The sequence below is a fragment of the Zea mays genome, chromosome 10 (assembly GCF_902167145.1).
Source record: "Zea mays cultivar B73 chromosome 10, Zm-B73-REFERENCE-NAM-5.0, whole genome shotgun sequence".
In the NCBI taxonomy this organism is placed as follows: Eukaryota; Viridiplantae; Streptophyta; class Magnoliopsida; order Poales; family Poaceae; genus Zea; species Zea mays.
In genome coordinates this window covers 151,344,584-151,367,372 of record NC_050105.1, presented here as the reverse complement: position 1 = coordinate 151,367,372, position 22,789 = coordinate 151,344,584, and positions in this window count along the sequence as shown.

Sequence of the window (22,789 nt, the reverse complement as noted above, 5' to 3'; positions counted from 1 at the left end):
TAGGTCGGTTATGATGCTATTCGGTATCCCAAACCTGAATATTATATCTTGTATGAATTCCACTACCTTGGCTGAAGTTAGAGAAGCAATGGGTTTGTATTCAATCCATTTGGTGAATTTATCAATGGCGACCAACACGTGAGTATAGCCTCCCTAAGCTTTCTTGAAGGGTCCAATCATGTCCAGTCCCAGCACGCAAATGTCCATATTACAGGTATGGTCTACAGTTGCTGTGCTGGTAAATGTTGTTGCTTTGACAAGAATTGGCAAGCGTCGCATCTCTGGACTAACTCGGTTGCATCACTTTTTGTTGTCGGTCAGTAGAAACCAGACCTGAAGACTTTCCCAACCAGAGTTTTTGGATGCTGCGTGTATTCCACACTGTCCGGCGTGAATCTCATCTAGTAGATGTCTCCCAGTAACCGAGGAAATGCACTTCATGAGGACTCCTATTGCACCCCTTCTGTACAGTGCGTCCCCTATGAGGGTGTAGTGGGCCGACTGTCTTGCGATGCGTTCTGCTGCGGCCTTATCATCCGGTTCTTCTTCATTCTTTATATATCTGATGATAGGCTCTCTCCAGTCATTAGAGTCTAACTTTGGCTGGCTCAAAGCATTGCACTCTTCCGCCTGATCCGAGGGAATGCTTGGGCGTGACACTTCCTAGACGAAAACTCCGGGTGGGACCTGAGCTCGACTGGATCCTAGTTTCGACAACACGTCTGCTGCTGCGTTGCTATCTCTCTCCATGTGATGAAATTCCATCCCTTCAAATTTGTCTTCTAATTTTCGGACAGCTGTACAGTACTTGCCCATAGAATCAGTCGAGCAATCCCAGTCTTTATTTATCTGACTTATGACCACCAGTGAATCTCCGTATACCATCAACCTCTTAATGCACAGTGATATGGCAATGTTCAATCCATGGATCACAGCTTCATATTCTGCTGCATTATTTGATGCTGAGAGTGACAACTAAAGAGCATATTTGAGTTGTTCACCTCCAGGGGCAATGAAGAGGATTCCTGTGCCTGCTCCCTGTAGTTTCAGCGAGCCATCGAAATACATTCGCCATACTTCTGCAGCCTTTGGGTTGTCTGGTACTTGTTGCTCGATCCATTCTGATACGAAGTCAACTAGTGCTTGAGTCTTTATTACAATACGAGGCCAAAACTCAATGTCGTGAGCTCCCAGCTCGCAGGCCCACTTGGATATTCTTTGTTGTGAAGAATATCCCCTATTGGAAACCCGGTGACTACTATGACTTTGTGGTCGTCAAAGTAGTGACGGAGCTTACGAGCAGTTAGAAGTACTGCGTACAATAGTTTTTGAACTTGAGGATACTTCTTTTTAGAGAGTCCCAGAACTTCACTGATGAAGTAGACCGGATGATGTACCGGATATGTGTGCCCTTCCTCTACCCGCTCAACTACTAACGTGGTGCTCACCACGTGAGTCGTGCAGGAGATGTACAACAGTAGATCTTCTACCGGCTGATCTGGCATGGCTCGGTGTGGTGGCTTTAGCACTGGTGGCGTGGTCAAGAACTTCTTCAGTGCATCGAGAGCTTCATGTGCTTCTGTGGTCCACTGGAACTTGTCCACCTTCTTGAGCAATTTGCAGAATGGTAAGCCTTTTTCTCCTAGCCTTGATATGAACCTGCTTAAAGCTGCCATGCATCCAGTAAGCCTTTCCACTTTCTTCTGTGATCGTGGTGCTTCCATTCTCATGATATCTTTGATTTTCTCCGGGTTAGCTTCAATTCCTCGGTGGCTGACAATGAATCTGAGCAACTTCCCTGCTGGTACTCCAAAGACACAATTTTCTGGATTGAGCTTCCACCGGTACCGCCTCAGGCTGTTGAAGACCAGCTGCAGATCCTCAATGAAGTTTTCTGAGTTTTCTGTCTTAATCACCACATCATCAACATAAGCTTCTACCCGCTTGCCCCAGTGATCGGCTAAGTATGTTTGAATAGCTCTCTGGTAAGTCGCTCCAGCGTTCTTGAGGCCAAACGACATGGAGGTATAGCAGAAAGCTCCAAACGGGGTAATGAATGCAGTTTTTTCCTCGTCTTCTTTTGTCAGGATGATTTGATGGTATCCAGAGTAGCAGTCTAGAAAGGACAACATAGAACATCTGGCAGTCGAATCTACCACTTGATCTATTCTAGGAAGTCCTAAGGGATCCTTCGGACAGTGTTTGTTGAGATCTGTATAGTCGACGCACATGCGCCAATCCACTTTATTCTTTTTGAGTACAAGAACAGGATTTGCTAACCACTCAGGATGCAGTACTTCTCTAATGAACCCTGTTGCGACTAAGCGAGCTAGCTCGGTGCGAATAGCTTCTCTCTTGTCAGGCGTGAAATGACAAAACTTTTGTCGGATCGGCCTTGCCTGGGGATAGACCTTTAGTTTGTGCTTGACCAGTTCTCTTGGGACTCCCGGCATATCCACAGGCTACCATGCGAATACGTCTCGGTTATCTTGCAGAAACTGGACGAGCGTGCCTTCCTATTTGTCGTCTAGGCTGGAGCTGATGATGACAGTCTTACGTTCATCAGTGAACCCGTGGTTGATTCTCTTCGTCTCCTCAGTCGGTCGCATAGAGGTCACGGCTTGAGCTTCATTCGCAGGTATCGCGAGGTCTTCTCTAGGCTTTGAGTTCGCCTGCGTGGAGGAAGTCGTTGGTGGTTTGGTGGTGAGGGCCGCCTGAATGGCCACTCGAAAACATTCCGCTGCGCCTTGGAAGTCAGCGCGTACGGTGATGATTCCTTGTGGTCCTGGCATCTTCAATATCATGTATGAATAGTGCAGAATGGCCATGAATTTCGCCAATCCCGGCCTGCCGATGATGGCGTTGTATCCGCAGTCGAAGCTCGCTACCTCGAACCTCAGGAACTCGGTTCTGTAGTTTTCTGGAGTTCCAAAGGTGGCCGTCATGTAGATGTGTCCGAGTGGGTATTCTCCTTCAGTCGGCACAATGCCAAAGAACGGAGTGTCTGACTCGTGGAGCTCTTTGAGTGCAACTCCCAAGCCTAAGAGTGTCCGGGGGAAAGTGACGTTGATGCTGCTTCCCCCGTCCACCAACACCTTCTTTACCCTGCTCTCTCAGATTACCGGATCGACGAGGAGCGGGTACTTGCCCGGATGATCGAAGTTGAGCCATTGATCCGCCCGAGTAAAGGTGATCCGGTGCTCTGACCATCGGTATGGGGCGGGGGCACTGGTGGCCGCCACCAGTATCTGTCGATCATTGAGCTTATGCTGCCTTTTGTTCTTTTGTGACCCATGTCCACCGAAGATGACGTTGAATTCTCCATCGACGCACGAGAACGCTCCGCCTCCTCCCCCTTCCTGCTGCTGAGGTTATCGAGGTTCTCCGGGTCCTCCTCGTGGTGGGGGAGGTGGTAGAGGTTAGAAAGGTCGGCCATTCCCTATGAAGTGCTTGAAGTCTCTGCAGTTCCGGAGGGTATGACGCATATCCTTGTGGTACGGGCACTAGGTGTCGAGGATGTCGTCCAATGTTCGTTCGCCTCCGTGGGGTGCCCCTCGGGCACAAGAGACGGGTGGTCCAGTGGCATGGACTTCTTCACGAGGCCTCTTCTCCCAGCGCTTGTCGGTTTGCTAGTTCGTGTCATGCCGTGGTGCAGATGGAGCGGGCTTCGTTCCCCCGATGAGGTCCTGGGCACGCTCATCAGCGATGATATAGAGGTCCGCCTCCCTGAACAGCTATTCGGAAGTGGTCGACGCCTTTTGTAGTATGGCTCGGACGAAGGCCGAGTCATTAGATCCTCGGTAGAAGTCCTCGATCACTACTGCTTCAGCAACCTCGGGAATACGATTTCTCATGGTCTGAAAGCTTTTGAGGTACGACCGAAGAGTCTCATTGTGACAGAACCTCCCAAGTCATTAGGCCCACCTACAGTTGTCCTTGTCCAACGGACCTCAGACAACCCTGCAGGTGCACCTGATCACTTGACAAGCTCAGTATCTGAATTCCTTACCTTCCCAAGAGCGTTTTACCTGTCACGCTGACATTACAATTCATCATAGATATGAAAGTGCGGAAGTAGTTACAATAACTTACTTTTATTGAAAAGTAAGACAGAGTTATAGGTTTACAGACCAGAACATAATATACGAGTGCAGAGTATTATTATTACAAACCATGGGAGGTAAAACTCCTCCCGAATAAGTTGTAAAAAGTTTTTAGCGGAGGGCCTTCCCTCCCGCAGCTCTAGTCTTGGTTCTCTTCTTTGGGTACCACCTTTGAACAGAAGCAACAAAAGTTTGTCGCTTCCTCACCTAAAACAACATGGGACAAAGCCCTGAGTACGAAGTGTACTTTCGCAAGACTTACCCGACAAAGTAAAAGACTCTCAAGGATATGTTGGCTTTAAGGGAGTCAAGGTAAGGCTTATCAATAATCAATGACTCTGTTTGCAGAAATGCTTACTAAAAGTGGATCCTTAAAAATCCAGTTTTATTTGTCAAGTTAAGTAAAATTACATGTAACTAGAGTTCTTTCTACCCTAGTTCAATCACTTGACCTGCACTAGCCAATTTCTTAACAACCCTTCATCTTTACTGGATTTCTACGTATAGGGCAGTGACCAAGTCTTCATATCCACGAAGTTACAACGATCCGAATCGATTATACTCAGCTGAGGATCTCCAATCACACGACATATGTAGCACTTAACCCTTGCATATGTCAACTCGCCACTGGGGTTCTTAAGACCAGATCAGGTTCACGCCAACCGAGAGCACAGATACACCACCGTCTAGCCTCTTGCCACGGAGGGTACACGCTACTCTTGCCATCTCTCCACGCCCATTGTGTGTTATATTATTCTGGTATTAGTCTGCTCGAGGCAAAGCTTACCCATGACGAGGCATGTGACCAGTTAAAGGGTCCTCGGTCAGCAAACCTATATCGAGACGGTCCTTAATCGACTCAGACGGAGACACTACACCGAGACTCTCTTCTCGTGCAAGTCACCCGCCCGGTCTCAGCTTAATCATTTCAAACCCAAAGTTTGGTACCTCGCAGAGGAACATCTTTTCTGATGTTGAACCCATCATGGCCATGATGGATCCACCATCAAGTTTTGTTTTTGAAAACATCCGTCCCACTTTGCAACATCATCTTTTGTAAAAACAAAACATTTTGTTTTGCTAGAGCAAGACTAAGCATAGGAAAAACCTTTTGTAAAACAGGGATTCAAAGGAAGGTAATCAAATTCAAGGAAGGAAATGCAGGAATTGTTTTAGCACTCTACTCCTATCACATAATGCATCAAGCAAGTGAGAAAGATTTTAAAAGAATCAAGGAGGTGGCAAATGCACCGGGGCTTGCCTTGTTTCACTGGTGAATCAGGCTCGGTCCCGCAGATACCAAAATAGAAACAGCTGCCTGCCTAATGTTCCTCAGGTGGTGGTGGTGAAGTCCTTTCTTCTTCGACTTCAACTTCTTCTTCGTTTGCTATATATAGCCAAGTATAATAATGAATGCTCATGTAATGCTCATGAAGATGCAAAAATAATAAAAGTTTGTTATCTAAAGTCTTGAGTACAATTTTCCTTCATGGTTCTCCGAGAACTTAGGGTTTCTAGAGTCAATAGTGAAGTTCAAAGGCAAGGGGTAGGGTTTTGGGTTCTAAGTGTCAAATAAGGTACAAATCATACCAAACTCTACCCAAGGCTTCTAAATATTATTTAGAGATTATCCTAAAAATTTAGTGAATTTTGGATTTATTATTTATTTTCTAAAAATCCAGAAGCAAGGTCTTAGGTTGTTTTAAAAACTCTATAACTTCCTGTTTGGATTAAAAATCCTAAAACTATTTTTATTAATTTCTATGGAAAATTAGGAACCTAGCAAAATTGGTCTTGCATTTTTAGCATTTTTCTACAATTTTCTAGAATTGTTTTAGCTTTGGCAGAAAAGGAAAAATAAAAGGTGTGAATAGTTCTCGATCGAATTTGGCCTAGGTCGGCCCAACTTCGTTAGAACGCGCCCACGCGCGCCCACGTGTATCCTTTGCAAGAAAGTCCCTAGCTTTTGGCATAACCCGAAAAAATCCAAAACACTATTCTAGATAGTCACTGACATCGTGCAAAAAGGTCCCTCAAGTTCTATTCCTTCACGAATCGAGTCCCTGACGGAAAACGGTGTCGCGCAGAGCTCCGACGAGCTCATGTACCAGCCAATACACTCAAAGATCGGCACTCTATCTTAGCCGAGACCGAATTCAAGGTCTAATGAGCGTTTCCACCCACTTAATTTCACAAATGGCTACCCAGTTTGTTCTGGCCACGGTGACCGCATGCGCAACGGAAGAACACGGGCGTTCACGGCAACCCAGGGCGGTCTAGTTCAATCAAAGGAGTCGTGAAGCTTGAGGAGGACCTAAGGACGCTAGAACAATCGACCAGAGCGCTTGAACGAACCTTGAATAAGCTGGCCGCGGCGAGGGTGTCTCCGCGGTGGCAGAAACAGGATTGGGGGAAGTAAGAAATTCGCGGTCTCTGGTGAATGATTTGAGGCAATAGCTGGTGCGTTGGCTTCGTGATAACATGGCGCAACAGACCCGACCATCAATTTATAGGATCGCTAAGCGGTGGCCGAGGATTTGGATGAAGACGTGCGGCGGTCGGAGGAAGACGAGGTCACTAGTGCTCGGGTTAGTGGCTTTCACCGTGGCAGTACACCGGCGATCACCGTGCATGCGAGACGTGATTCACAGCGACGTGGTCTAACGCTTTAGCACGTGGCGCACGGCGGTAATCGGCCAATGGCGGCGAGGTCTTATCCCGATCGGTCGGTGAGCAAGTGGTACGGGGAGCTTATCCGCGATCGGACCCAAGTTGATCTAGGCGCCAAGATCTTTACCCGCTCACCGTTATCCATAAGTCACATCGTACGAATCATGACGACCGATGTGAATCGCAGCGCGACGGTCGTCGGCGACGAAGTTCACTGAACCTGACCTGATCAGGTTACTGTACCATGGGAATCATCTTCAGAGTGCCTGACAGAACCTATTTGAGGCAGATTTTCTCCAAGTTTTGCATGACGACTTCATCATCCTTCTACACCAAAGTTGTAGACCTATAGATCATCTTCATCTTTGTTATAGCAGTCCTAGTCGAATTCCTACTAGATTTAGCTCAAATCCGATCTCAAGTTCGACCAATAATACTGACGACCACTTCTGCCATCAGCTTCAGATTTTGTTGTTCAATACCAGTCTGACAGAGCAACTTTGGGCAATAATTTCTTTAATTTTTGTATAACAACTAAAGAGACTGTCTGCATCAAAGTTATTCTCCTATAATAGTTCTACAGAACTGATGTGGTGACCTAGGGCAAAAACTTTATAACTTGGCAGATATAAGGCTCCAAAGTTGAGCTAATGCCACAGATTTTAGACTTAGCCCATACAGCTCAAGTGTGGCTCTTTTGCAATTAAGTCCAAATCTCAAGGTTTTACTTGCAAATTCACATATTTGTGAACCATATTACTTAAGGCACCTTAGCTTCATAGTTTTTGCACTTTAGTCCAAAAGTGCACTAATTTTGCACTTAGCCCCCTAGGGTTTAAGTTTAGGGCTTTCCAGGGTTCCAATTAGGGTTTTTGATATTCCTAGGGTTTGAATACCACTTAAGTTCATCCATGGTGACACTTTATGACTATTTCAATTGAGTTTTAAGTTTTCCCTCCTTAAGCCTTGTTTACTCTATTATGCCCAATCTAGGGTTAAATACTGTACCCTAGGGTTTCACTAGTAACATGTCACTTCAATACAACTTGTTTGAAATTTTTGCCTAGTGAATGCATTCTAGGTGTGACAAACACATGAAATGCCAATGCTTATGATGTTATGCTCAAGTTTTAGTAACAGTAACACCAGGGGTGTTACACTCATCCCCTCGACGCCTGGTGGATTTGAGGTCCCATGGTTGCGCCAGCTTGTCGGAGGGGGATTGGAAGTTGGCAATAAAACGCCGTCTGAAGTCGCTCCAATCGTCAATGCAGTGTTGGGGTAGGTGTCATATGCAGTGCATCTTGCCCGAGGACGATGGGCAAGTACGCAGTCATCACATCTTCAGTTGCCCTAGCGGCCCGAGCAGCGGTGGTATAGACAACCAACCAGCCTCCCAGGTCCTACTTAGGCTCGTACTTGTCGACGTTGGAGACTTTGAAGTTTGGGGGCCACTGAATGGCCTTGAGACGTGGAGTGAGCGCAGATACTCCACATGTGTCCTTCTGTCGACGATTGTGGTGTCGGTCCCGAGGAGGGGAGTTGCCGATGTGCTGCCTCGACCGTCCCCGGGTTGTGCTGCCAGTTGAAGCCGTTGTCGACTCAACCCTAGTGGCCTAACTTCGTACAGGGATGCCATGATCCCGATCGTACTCTTCTCGGCGCCGGATCTCGTTCTCATATCGTCGTTTGCGCGAAGCATTGATGGAGCTTCGCGCGTCCCACCGACTATTGATGGCGTGCCGTAGATCGCTCGGAGGATGAGCGAGAGGCAGAAGATGATTAGCTGCCCGAGTGAGTAGCCGTCGATAGCCCTCAACGTCTGGAGTCCGGGTGAGGCCATCAGCTATCCGGGCCAACACTCCATCGACTTCGCTCGGTGTGTTCATGGCTCGAGCGAAGTCGGGGTTCAGGTTTCGTCCGGATAGAGGGTTCTCTCGGCGTTGCCTCAACTCCTGCTCGGCTTGCTCTTGAGCTTGCTGACGATCACGTCGGCGGGAATTCCTCCTTTCCCTGAAGACTCGTTCATCAGGAGTTTCTCCCACCTCCGAGATCTCATCTCGTGATACAGGCTGCGCCGGGTCTCGTTCTCCGGCTTCATGATGTCGCCGAGCATTCCGGCGTTGATTCCTCCGTCGGCGAGCTTCTCGCTGAGGAGGTTCTTCCCCAGGCACGGTTGGCTCGTCGTCGGAGATGGGGGATGTGGGGGATAGATATCCCCCGGGTCCACTAAAGGAGTAAAAGACCTCACGAAAGGCCCAAGGGCCCAATAAATCGTAAGGTCATTCTTTCGTGGGCCTGGGGAGAAACAACCAACAAAGCAGAGCGACGTGAGACCGGATTGGTGCAAACCCGGACGGCCCACAACATCGAGCGAGTAAATCGCAACAGAGACCCGACTTTCCCGCGTTGAAGCCCCCATGCAACGGAGCCATGCGAGGATAAGTCGGCGAGGGTTACGTAGGGATAAACTCAAGAGGTTCACTACCTTTTAGCTACTTGTTGTTATCATATCCACGTGTACTGCCCCACGGTCGAGTATATAAGGCCTAGGGGGCACCCCTTCAGAACGATCGACCCTATCTTACTTAGCCACCCACATCAACTCTCTGTGTCTTCAATCCAGAGAGTCCTCTTGTAACCACGCTCACCAAACATACTCACCAGGACGTAGGGTGTTACGCATCTCTAAGCGGCCCGAACCTGTAAATCTTGTCCATTGTCCCTCGTGCGATCGGCACGAACCATTTTGCTACAGTCGTCGATACCGTCCTACTCCTAGAAACACCTTGAGGGGCAACCCCGGGTGTGCGGTCGGACCCAAAACACCGACAGCTGGCGCGCCAGGTAGGGGGTGTGTCGACGATCCAAGCTAGCTCAATGGCCGTCACCTTCTACAGCAAGATCACCATGCGTCCCGGATCCGTGTTCTGCTTCGGGACAATCTCATCTGTAGCAGATGAAGAGGGAATTCTACATCGTATCGCGGATCCGCCGGAAAAGAAGTCTCCTCCAACGAACTCCGAAAATGCCGGAGAGGCGCAACCTCTAGCTCTTCGGAAGAAGATTGTCTCCGGAAAGTCGGGGGCCGAGGGCTCGCTGACCCAGAAGACTCCGCTGTCTACTTCCCCGACAAAAGAATGGACACAGATCGCGAGGAAGAAGGAGACCAGGGAAAAGCAAGTCGTTCTTTCCGTTCCTCCGGCCTCAAAGGAGAACGGAAAGAAAGTCGCCACGACAGCAGCTCCAATCTACCCCGACGTCCTCTTCATCGGGAGAGCGGAATCGCCTACCGTCTCCGACGACGAGCTGACCGCACCCGGAGAAGAACCGCCTCAGCGAGAATCCCGCCGACGGAGGAATCGGCGCAGGAACGTTCGACGACATCACGCGGCCGGAGAACGGGATCCGGAGCAGCCTGTCTCGCGAGACGAGGTCTCGGAGATAGGAGAAACTCCGGAAGAACGCGTCTTCAGAGAACGAAGGAACTCCCGACGACGTGATCGCCGACGGGCTCAGGAACAAGCTGAGCAAGACGCAAGACAACACCGGGAGAATCCGCTCTTCGGGCGCAACCTGAATCCCGACTTTGCCCGAGCTATGAACACGCCAAGCGAAGTCGGAGGGGTACTAGCTCGGATAGCTGATGGACTTCCTCGGACTCCCGACGCCGAGGGATACCGACGCCTGTTCACCCAGGCAGCCAACCATCTTCTACCGCTCGCTCACCCGCCGAACGATCTACGACACGCCATCAACAGTCGCCGAGACGCGCGAAGCTCCATCAATGCTTCGCGCGAACGGCGGCATGAGAACGAGATTCGCCGTCGGGAGGAGTACGACCGGGATCATGGCATCCCGACTCAGAGCCAGGCCACCAGGACTGAGTTGGCAACGGCATCAACTGGCGGTACCACCTGGGGACGGTCGAGGAACCACAATCACAACTCCCCTCCCCGGGACAGACATCGTCCCCGACGACAGGAAGACACGTGCGGAGTGTCCGCTCTTACTCCGCGCCTTAGGGCCATCCAGTGGCCTCCCAACTTCAAGGTATCCAATGTCGACAAATATGAACCTAAGCAGGATCCAGGGGGTTGGCTAGCCGTCTACACCACCGCTGCTCGAGCTGCCGGGGCATCTGAGGACGTTATGACCGCGTATTTGCCCATCGTCCTTGGGCAAGATGCGCTACAGTGGCTACGACATCTACCCCGACACTGCATCGACGACTAGGGAGACTTCAGTCGACGTTTCACTGCCAACTTCTAGTCCCTCTCCGACAAGCCAGCGCAACCGTGGGACCTCAAATCCATCAAGCGTCGGGGGGATGAGACTCTCCGGTCGTACCTCAAAAGGTTCCAGACCATGAGAAATCGCATCCCCGAGGTCACGGAGGCGGCCGTGATCGAGGACTTCTACCGGGGATCCAACGACTCGGCTTTTGTCCGAGCCATACTACAGAAAGCGCCGACTACTTCCGAGGAGCTGTTCCGGGAAGCCGACCTCTACATCACCGCCGACGAGCGAGCTCAGGACCTCATCGGAGGAGCAAAGCCTGCACCGGCAGCACCACGACGCGACGCGAACCAGCCACCCGACAAACGCTGGGAGAAGAGGCCTCGTGAAGAAGTACACGCCGCCGGACCACCTGCCTCTCGCGCCCGAGGAGGACCTCGCGGAGGCGAGCGCACGCTAGACGGCATCCTCGACGCCCAGTGCCCATACCACAAGGACATGCGCCACACTCTTCGCAACTGTCGGGACTTCAAGCACTCCGTTGGGCATGGCCGACCCTTCCAACCTCTACCTCCTCCTCCGCCGAGGGGAGGACCGGATGAACCACGACAACCTCATCAGCCGGAGGAGGGAGGAGGAGGAGCTTTCCCATGCGTCGACAGGGAGGTCAATGTCATCTTCGGCGGACATGGGTCGCAGGAGAACAAGAGACAACAAAAGCTCAACGACCGCCAGATACTGGTGTCGACCACCGGTCCTCCCGCCCCATACCGGTGGTCAGAACACCCGATCACCTTCACTCGGGAGGATCAATGGCTCAACTTCGACCATCCGGGCAAATACCCGCTCCTCGTCGATCCGGTGATCCGAGAGAGCCGGGTGAAGAAGGTGCTAGTGGACGGGGGGAGCAGCATCAACGTCACCTTCCCCCGGACACTCCAAGGCTTGGGGGCTCACCTCAAAGAGCTCCACAAGTCGGACACTCCTTTCTTCAGCATCGTGCCGACGGAGGGGGAATACCCGCTGGGCCACATCTACATGCCGGTCACCTTCGGAACTCCGGAGAACTACAGAACCGAGTTCCTGAGGTTTGAAGTGGCGAACTTTGACTGCGGGTACAACGCCATCATTGGAAGGCCGGGATTGGCCAAATTCATGGCCATTCCGCACTATACATACATGATACTGAAGATGCCAGGACCGCAAGGGATCATAACTGTGTGCGCCGACTTCCAAGGCGCCGCAGAATGTTTCCGAGTGGCCATCCAAGCAGCCCTCACCACCAAGCCGTCAACGGTCCCTTCTACACTGGCGAACTCTAAGCCTGAGGAGGACCTCGCAGTACCGGCAAACGAAGCTCAGGCCGTGACCTCTATGCGGTCGACTGAAGAAACCAAGCGAATCAACCTGGGGTTCGCTGATGAGCGCAAGACAGCCATCATCAGCTCCAGCTTGGACGACAAATAGGAAAGCGCGCTCGTCCAGTTCCTGCAAGATAACCGAGATGTATTCGCATGGCAACTTGCGGATATGCCGGGAGTCCCAAGAGAATTGGCCGAGCACAAGTTGAAGGTTTATCCCCAGGCGAGGCCGATCCGGCAAAAGCTACGTTGTTTCACGCCCGACAAGAGAGAGGCCATTCGCACCGAGTTAGCTCGCTTGGTTGCAGCTGGATTTATTAGAGAAGTATTACACCCCGAGTGGTTAGCCAATCCTGTTCTTGTACTCAAAAAGGATAAAGTGGATTGTCGCATGTGCGTCGACTATACTGATCTCAACAAACACTGTTCGAAGGATCCCTTCGGGCTCCCGAGGATAGATCAGGTGGTGGACTCTACCGCTGGATGTTCTGTGCTGTCTTTCTTAGATTGCTATTCCGGGTATCATCAGATTAGTTTGGCAAAAGAAGACGAGGAAAAAACGGCGTTCATCACTCCGTTTGGTGCTTTCTGTTATACCTCCATGCCGTTCGGCCTCAAAAACGCTGGAGCGACTTATCAGAGAGCCATTCAAACATGCCTAGCCGATCACTGGGGCAAGCGTGTGGAGGCTTACGTAGATGATGTGGTAATCAAAACAGAGGATTCGGAAAACTTCATCGAAGACTTACAACTGGTTTTCAACAGCCTGAGAAGATATAGATGGAAGCTCAATCCCGAAAAATGTGTTTTCGGGGTACCAGCAGGAAAGTTGCTCGGGTTTATCGTCAGCCACCGGGGAATTGAGGCTAATCCAGATAAGATTGAAGCTATCATGAAGATGGAAGCTCCTCGGTCACAAAAGAAGGTTCAGCGACTTACTGGATGTATGGCAGCTCTGAGCAGATTTATATCCAGGCTGGAAGAAAAAGGTTTGCCATTTTACAAGCTACTCAAGAAGGTGGATAAGTTTCAATGGACTTCAGAAGCACAAGAAGCTCTAGATGCACTGAAGAAATTCTTGACAACACCACCAGTACTGAAACCACCCCGGCGAGCTACGTCGACTCAACTGGCCGAAGATTTGCTACTGTATATCTCTTGCACGACTCACGTGGTAAGCACCGCGTTGGTATTCGAGCGAGTAGAAGAAGGACATGCCTACCCAGTGCAACATCCTGTTTACTTCATCAGTGAAGTTCTAGGCCCCTCAAAGAAAAAGTATCCTCAAGTTCAGAAGCTATTGTATGCAGTACTTCTAACTGCCCGCAAGCCGCGTCACTACTTTGACGACCACAAAGTCATAGTAGTCACTGGTTTTCCAATAGGGGATATTCTTCGCAACAAGGAAGCCATTGGCCGAATAGCCAAGTGGGCTTGCGAGCTGGGATCCCACGACATCGAGTTCCGACCTCGCACTGCCATCAAAACTCAAGCACTGGTTGATTCCGTATCAGAGTGGACAGAACAGCAAGTACCAGATAATCCAGAAACTGCAGAAGTATGGCGAATGTATTTTGATGGCTCGCTGAAGCTGCAGGGAGCAGGAGCAGGGATTCCCTTCACCGCACCTGGAGGCGAACACCTCAAGTACGCCCTCCAGTTGCTATTCCCGGCCTCTAACAATGCAGCCGAGTATGAAGCTTTGATACACGGATTGAACATCGCCATATCACTGGGCGTCAAGAGATTGATGGTATACGGAGATTCTCTGGTAGTCATCAGCCAGATAAATAAGGAATGGGATTGTTCAAGCGATTCAATGGGAAAATACTGCGCTGCCGTCCGAAAGCTGGAAGATAAATTCGAGGGTCTGGAATTTCATCATATAGAAAGAGATCGGAACACAGCAGCCGATGTACTGTCCAAGCTCGGATCTAGTCGAACTCAGGTCCCACCCGGAGTCTTCGTGCAAGAAATTCTGCAGCCGAGTATCTCAATGGATCAAACAGAAGAGTGCAACATCATAGATCAACCCGAGTCAGACTCTGATGACTGGAGAAGGCTGATTATTAAGTATATAAAGAATGAAGAAGAACCAGACGACAAGAACTCGACAGAGCGCATTGCCAGGCAGTCGGCTCACTATACACTCATTGGGGAGATATTGTACAGAAGGGGCGCATCAGGCATCCTCATGAAGTGCGTTCTCCCGTCCACTGGGAAGCAACTTCTGGAGGAGGTCCATGCAGGGCAATGTGGAATACATGCAGCATCCAGAACACTAGTCGGGAAGGTTTTCAGGTCAGGATTCTATTGGCCGACAGCGAAGAACGATGCAGCCGAGTTAGTTCAGAGGTGCGAAGCTTGCCAATACTTGTCAAAACAACAACACCTGCCAGCACAGCAACTGCAGACCATACCAGTAACCTGGCCTTTCGCATGCTGGGGACTGGATATGATTGGACCTTTCAAGAAAGCTCAAGGGGGATATACTCATGTATTGGTGGCGATTGACAAATTCACTAAATGGATAGAGTTCAAGCCCATTGCTTCTTTAACCTCTGCTAAGGCCGTGGAATTCATACAAGACATAATATTCAGGTTCGGGATACCAAACAGCATCATCACTGACTTAGGATCCAACTTCACCAGTTCAGAATTCTTCGACTTCTGCGAGCAAAAGAGCATTCAGATCAAGTACGCATCTGTAGCACATCCAAGAGCCAACGGGCAGGTTGAGCGAGCCAACGGAATGATATTGGAGGCACTCAGGAAAAAGGTCTTCGATAAGAATGAAAAATTCGCAGGAAAGTGGATAAGAGAATTGCCTTATGTTGTTTGGAGCCTAAGAACTCAACCTAGCCGAGCCCTGCATGGAAACACTCCTTTCTTCATGGTCTATGGGTCGGAGGCAGTGCTACATGCTGATCTCAAGTTTGGGGCGCCAAGGTTGATCTTCGAAAGCATAGCAGAAGCTGAGGCCACCAGGCTGGAGGACATTGATGTACTTGAGGAAGAACGGCTGAATGCGGTAATCTAATCAGCACGGTACCAGCAGACTCTAAGGCGCTATCACGACAAGGCTGTGCGGCAACGGTTCTTTTCAGTAGGAGACCTCGTCCTCCGCCGAATTCTAACGGGGGAGGGACGGCACAAGTTATCACCCTTATGGGAAGGACCCTTCATAGTAGCAGAAGTCACTCGGCCCGGATCGTATCGCCTCACTCAGATGGATGGCACAGAAGTTGGGAACTCCTGGAACATAGAGCACCTCAGAAAGTTTTATCCCTAGCTGTATTTCAAAACTGCTGGGGCGACAATGTATTCTGTAAAGTGGAAATATGTCATCAATAAAGAGAGATTTCAAAGATACTCAGTTCGTTTACGATCAACTTGCATTCTTACTTAACTTGGGGTGACCACTATGCCCTACAAACGGAGCAATCGACTTAAGTCGGCAACGACTTAAGGCGGTGCAACATGCTCACGCTTACTTAACTTGGGGTGACCACTATGCCCTACAAACGGAGCAATCGACTTAAGTCGGCAACGACTTAAGGCGGTGCAACATGCTCACGCTTACTTAACTCGGGGTGACCACTATGCCCTACAAACGGAGCAATCGACTTAAGTCGGCAACGACTTAAGGCGGTGCAACATGCTCACGCTTACTTAACTCGGGGTGACCACTATACCCTACTAACGGAGCAATCGACTTAAGTCAGCAACGACTTAAGGCGGTGCAACATGCTCACGCTTACTTAACTTGGGGTGACCACTATGCCCTACAAACGGAGCAATCGACTTAAGTCGGCAACGACTTAAGGCGGTGCACCTTGCTCACGCTTACTTAACTCGGGGTGACCACTATACCCTACTAACGGAGCTATCGGCTAAAGTCAGTGGCGACTTAAGCCGGTGCAACATACTCGCGCCTATGTAATTCAGGGGATGACTTCCATATCCCGCAAACAAATTTCATAATCATCATGCGTCATTTCATTACCGCAAATTTACGAACCAATAAATTCTGATACAATAAGAGAGTAATTATGTCATTCGAATGATAAACTGATGTCCTCTAACAAATACTCGATCATGCTAACCGCGCGCTCAGAGCACGCAAAATGTTTCTCTATTTCGCAATGTCTTTCTCAGGAGCGACCGACGAAGAAGGGCGACTCGAGGAATCAGGGGCAGCATTCACGTCAGCCTTTATGTCTTCAGGAACAACCACGCCGGGTCTCCTCATTAAGATTCGTCCCGCCCGAATAGCCTTGTCCATGGCTTTATCGCGCTGGGCTTTGAGAGTAGCGGCAGTTTCTTTGGCAACTTTAGCAGCCAGCCGAGCAGCCTCTAACTCCTGGGCAATGGATTTCTTGGAGGCTCGGAGTTCTTTGATGGTGGCATCCTTTGCTGATATCAATTGCTTAAGGCGGGTCACTTCGTCCGCAGATTCCTACAGCTTACAACGTTGATTGTCCAGTTCCTCCATTGTAAAACGGTGACTCCTCTCCAAGATTGACAACGAGTTGCTAGAATCACGATACAATCTGTCAAGATTGTCACGAGAAGCAGCAAGGATACGCTTTTCTTCCTGCAAACAAAAATCAACTCCTTCAGAAACCAAGCAAGTAATAGGAACATAGCAAGGCAAGGCACAGTTTTGTAAGTTACCTTTTTAGAGTCAAGCCGAGCATGAAGAGAAGAACTCAGGGCATTGGCGTCATCCAAGGCAGCGGAGACCTGATTTAGTTCAATTTGGCTCTGAGAGTACTTCTCCTCGAAGTCAGTGCACCGTTGAACCATTTTAGCCTGATCTCGGGAATGTTTTTCCTCAAGAATTGCAATCTGCCGAGTCATTCCTAGCAAGAGGTAATCAAACAAAACGAAGTCAGAAGGTAAAACAGTCCACAACAAAGGCGAAGAGAAGAAAAAGGGCACTAACCAACGTTAGTTGCCTCCAACTCGGATACACGACGATGAAGTGACACTGGATTCCAACACGCAAGAGACGAAGCCACTTCTGGGACGGAAGCACCCTGCAATCTCAGCTGGCTGGCCATCCCATCCACCAAAGCCTGATGAGAAGAACAGATGAACATAATGACAAAAGTTCATGCAATGTAAAGATCAAGCTAAAATACAGCACAATACCTGGAGGTTGGAAAAGAACGAAGGGATCCCCAAATCAGGAGAAATCAGCTGATAACCAGGTGCAAGGCCACCACCCGAAGCAGCTTGCAACGGACCAGTAGGAATCAGCTCAGTGCCTTCAACAGAGCCAAACGCCCGATCAGCGGGGACGCTGCCCTCTAAAGCGACTCCCTGGTCCAAAGTTTGGGCTACCACCATGCAGCCAGAATGTGGAGGTGATCCCGCGTGAACGTCCATGGAAGTGCAGGAAGGAGACCCTGCTTGGGCACCCTCGGGGGCTGGGTCATAGTTGGCACTGCCCACTTGAGCCGGATCATCCCCGGCAGCACCCTCGGGGGCTGGGCAGTGGCTTACACTCTTCACCCGAGCTAAGTCATCCCCGGCGACATCCTCGGGGGCTGGGCATGTGTCAACACCATTCTTGAGGTCCAGACTCTCCGCAGTAACCACCTCTAAGGTTGACGGGCCTTCAGCCACTTCCATGGGACCAGGACAATCCAAGTCAGCATCCCGACCCTCGAGATCGTGCTCTAAGGTCGACGAGGCACGGGATGACCTCAACCCAGCATCAGGCACGGCAGCGCAAGCCTCCGTTGCATCATCATCCACTGGCTCTGATAACAAGTCCTCTGGGACCATATCCTCAAGAGTTTGATCAAAGTTGGCCAGGGACAGTTCTTGCAGACCAATGAGGGCAGACAAAGCAGGAGAAGGAACTCCACTACTTTCACCGCTGGCGATGAACTGCCGACTGTTTTTCCGAGTTAAAGGAGCCTCATTTTCTTCCTCCTCATCTTCCACAGTGACAACACAAGCAGCACACCCATTGGGATCAGCAACAGATGGAGCACCCACATTGGGATCAGTAGCAGTTTGGGTACACCCATTGGGGTCAGTGTCAGTAAGTCCAGTCGCAGGCACTTCTTCAGTAGCAGGAACTGAGGTACCAGCGTCCTCATCAAAACTGGATACTCGCCGGAGGCGTCTTCTTTTCTTCTTTTTCTCATCAGCAGAAGGCTCAGGCTGATTGGTTCGGCTAGGGCGCCTCGGGCGAGTACTGACAGGTTTCTGGACATCCAAAGTTGTATCAACCTCTGGAAGGGGCACCACTGCCAACGTACCAGCAGGAGCAGCGTCGGAGGAATCCTCAGCTAGCAGATCAAGCATGGCATTTATATCCGCATCACTAGGGTTCAGGGGCACCTCAAAATGGACCTGCCGTTCGTCATCAGGAATCTCCCCAAGCGAAGCAACCAAAGTACTGACTTCTTCAGCAGAGGGTCGCACTCTAAGGCCCAAATTGCCATCAGTCACAGGCGGATTTGACACAAAAAGGGTGAAGGCTTTGGGAGGAGGCAGGTTCCAGGCTGAGTATGCCACAGGAGCACCAACATTTGACACCTTACCCCTGAGGATCATTTCAAGTCGGCTTACCAAGTCTACAAAAGGAATTCTCCTATTGGTAACCCGAGTTGAGTCGGCTAGCCCTCGATACAGATATGCTGGATAGGCCCTGTCTTTCAGTGGCTGAATGTTCTTGAAAACAAAGTCAGCAACCACAGCTTCAGCAGTCAGACCTCTCTCTTTCAGCAGTCCAACTTCAGTTAGCAACACACCTGCCTTAGCCACTTCCTGATTTGTAGGAGACTCGGTCCAGCTCGGAGTGCGAACGTCTGGCTGTCTTCCCGACCGAGAGGGGAGAGAATTTCCATAATTATCAACTATGAACCACTCTAGACGCCACCCCTTAATACTGTCCTTGAGGGGAATCTCAAGATACTCAGTTTTCCGCCCGCGACGCATCTCCAAACTGGCACCTCCGACCAACTGATGTTGTCCCCCGGCCATCCCAGGGCGACAATGATACAAATACTTCCATAAACCAAAATGCGGCAGCACGCCAATAAAGGCTTCGCATAGGTGAACGAAAATGGAGATTTGCATAATGGAATTAGGGTTCAAACGGGTCAAGTTAATGTGGTAGAAATCAAGGAGGCCACGGAAAAAGGGAGAGATGGGAAGGCCGAGGCCGCGGAGAAGAAAAGGAGCGTAAACTACAGACTCGTGGGTATCCTCTGTCGGGACAGTAGTCCCGTGGCAAATCCGCCAAGAACAGAGTTCCCGCGGAGGAAGAACCCCGATGGATACGAGGTGGAGAAGTTCAGCTTCAGAAATAATGGACATATGGTTACCTGCGAAAGGCAACTGGCTGTTGGGGTCGATCGGAGGGATCACCGCAGCAGACGAGCTCGCAGTCTTCCTCTTGGGCACCATCTCGATTTCACCAGCGAGCAAAGTAGGAGGCGAATGGCAGAGAGGATTCGGAAGCAGGAATGCAAGAACTAGGGCATGGAAAGCAAAGGCGGCTAAAAGCGCAGCTCTTATGGGATATTCTCGAGCCAGATACCGTTTCAAAAAGTGCCCAGTCATCACCCGGCGGTTATTTCCAAAACCCCAGCATGCCACGTGGTCATCCGGCAGTTATTTCCAAAAAGCCGATGCGCCACCTCATCACTCGGTTATCATCCTCAAAATAGCTCATGCGGCCTGCTATCACTCGACGTTGACTCTAAAACGCTGATTTCATATTTAGTCGCTCGGCATTACCTCTAAAATGCCGACGTCACCATCCAGTCACTCGGCGTTGCCTCTAAAACGCTGATCTCGTGTTCAATCGCTCGGCATTACTTCTAAAATGCCGACGGCGACCTTCAATCACTCGGCGTTGCCTCTAAAACGCTGATCTCGTGTTCAATCGCTCGGCATTACTTCTAAAATGCCGACGTCGACCTTCAATCGCTCGGCACTACTTCTAAAATGCCGACGTCGACCTTCAATCACTCGGCGTTGCCTCTAAAACGCTGATCTCGTGTTCAATCGCTCGACATTACTTCTAAAATGCCGACGTCGACCTTCAGTCGCTCGGCATTACTTCTAAAACTTCGACACAGACTACAAGATTACTCGGCAGCTACTTCTGGAAGCGTCAGTGTGATGCCCAAGTTATTCATCTACTGTCTCAAAAGAATCAGTTTTATAATCAAGCAAAGCAAGAAGAAGCCAACGTCATTCTTTCATTAAGGGAAGACAATAAGCTTACAAATCAACTCTTTGCGAGTTGATGCTTCCCTACTATTACTACATTACATTACTACTACTACTATATTACGCTATACTACTCTACATTACTACTATATTATTCTAACTACACTATACTAATATCTAAAGACCAGTGGCGTTTAGCCACTGGCCTTGCTGCTGCTGCCACCGCCGTCGACCCTGGTGCTGCCCTTGCTGCTGCCGCCTCTAGTGCTGCCCTTGCTCTCGTCGCCGCCGCCGCTGCCCCCGCCGCTGCCGCTGCCGTCACCGTCGCCGTCGCCACCGTCGTCGTCGTCGCCGTCGTCGTCGTCGTCGTCCTCGTCCTCGCCGCCGTCCGAGTCCTCCTCATCCGAGGAGTACTCTGACTCATCCGAGCCCTCGAGCCCGGAGCGCTCGATGGCCCGGATGTACGTCCAGACTTCCGCGGCAATCCCCTGGGAGTCGTCTGAATCATCAGACGACGCCGGGGGAGAGACGGGAGCCGGAGACCCCTCAGACTCGGAGGAGAACTCCTCCTTCGAGTATTCCGAGTCGCCGAAGTCCTCCGACGGAGGAGTCGGCTCGCGCTTGCGTTTGTTACTCTTGCCCATGGCGGAAGCAGACGGGAGAGAAGAGAAGGATGCAGTAAAGAACAGCGAAGAGACGTGAAAAAACCAGAGGGGCAACGTCGTTATTTATAGAAGGGAAAGGCAACCGCTCACCTCCAACTGTGGTCACTGAACAGTCGCAAAGCATTCAATAAGCACTTCCACCCGTCTGGAGACACGTCAGGCGGCTGACGCCGTTTCATGCAACACTACACCCATTGGGACTCCAGTCAACAGCGCAAAGGATATGATTACACTCGCCGTCCCATCACATTACTACTCAGAAGCAGCCGGCTAAAACACTCAGCGTACCAAGCCGTCCCTTGCCCACACCCATTGGGGGGAGACGCCCAGGAATTATCAGTATATTTTTCAAAACGGTCACATCTGTGCAGGGCACGCAGTGAATACCTCAAGACAAAAATGAGATATCAGTAAGGATCAGAGGAAAGCCAAATATAGCCAGCGAAGTACAAGATATGGCCGACAGAAGCGACGTGAAGACTAGACAGAGAACGTCCATCAAACGTCCAATCAGTCGCAGAAGCAAATAAATTGCACTACCTAGCAAGATATGGATGGATTGCAAACTCGGCTGCTAAAGACAAAATATATGCTGACCTCTGCAGCAAAATATTGATGACATAATGCTGACCTCCAAAGCATAATGCAAATAGCTTCATGCCAATTTTTACAAACGAAAGGGATAATTTTCAGCAAAGAGGCACGAAAGGAAGACCTTCGAATGGATTATCCTTAAAAAATCCATTTGAAGGTCGGGGGCTACACCCATTGGGTGCACCTCCGGCGCACCCCATGGATTATCATTCCAAGCCGAGATAGTGCCGACTTCTAAGGCGTGGGACAAGATTAAAAGACCAACCCTCAACCAAGATGCAGGAGCACAAATGGAGATAATTTCGGGGGAAGACCTTCGAGTAGATTATTTTCTAAAATCTACTCAAAGCTCGGGGGCTACACCCATTGGGTACACCTCCGGTGCACCCAATGAAGTTCAGAATTCTACAAATTGAAATGCCGACCTCTAAGGCACAAGCATGAAACTAAGCTTCGGTCAAATGAGTGATCGGAGCAAGAGAAGACAACAGGAAGTCATTTTTCTTCAAAACACCCGCAAGTTGGACCTGGGATCTTTGGGCTGATTACCTCTAAATTAACCCAAAGATCGGGGGCTTGTGGGGGATAGATATCCCCTGGGTCCACTAAAGGAGTAAAAGACCTCACGAAAGGCCCAAGGGCCCAATAAATCGTAAGGTCATTCTTTCGTGGGCCTGGGGAGAAACAACCAACAAAGCAGAGCGACGTGAGACCGGATTGGTGCAAACCCGGACGGCCCACAACGTCGAGCGAGTAAATCACAACAGAGACCCGACTTTCCCGCGCTGAAGCCCCCATGCAACGGAGCCATGCGAGGATAAGTCGGCGAGGGTTACGTAGGGATAAACTCAAGAGGTTCACTACCTTTTAGCTACTTGTTGTTATCATATCCACGTGTACTGCCCCACGGTCGAGTATATAAGGCCTAGGGGGCACCCCTTCAGAACGATCGACC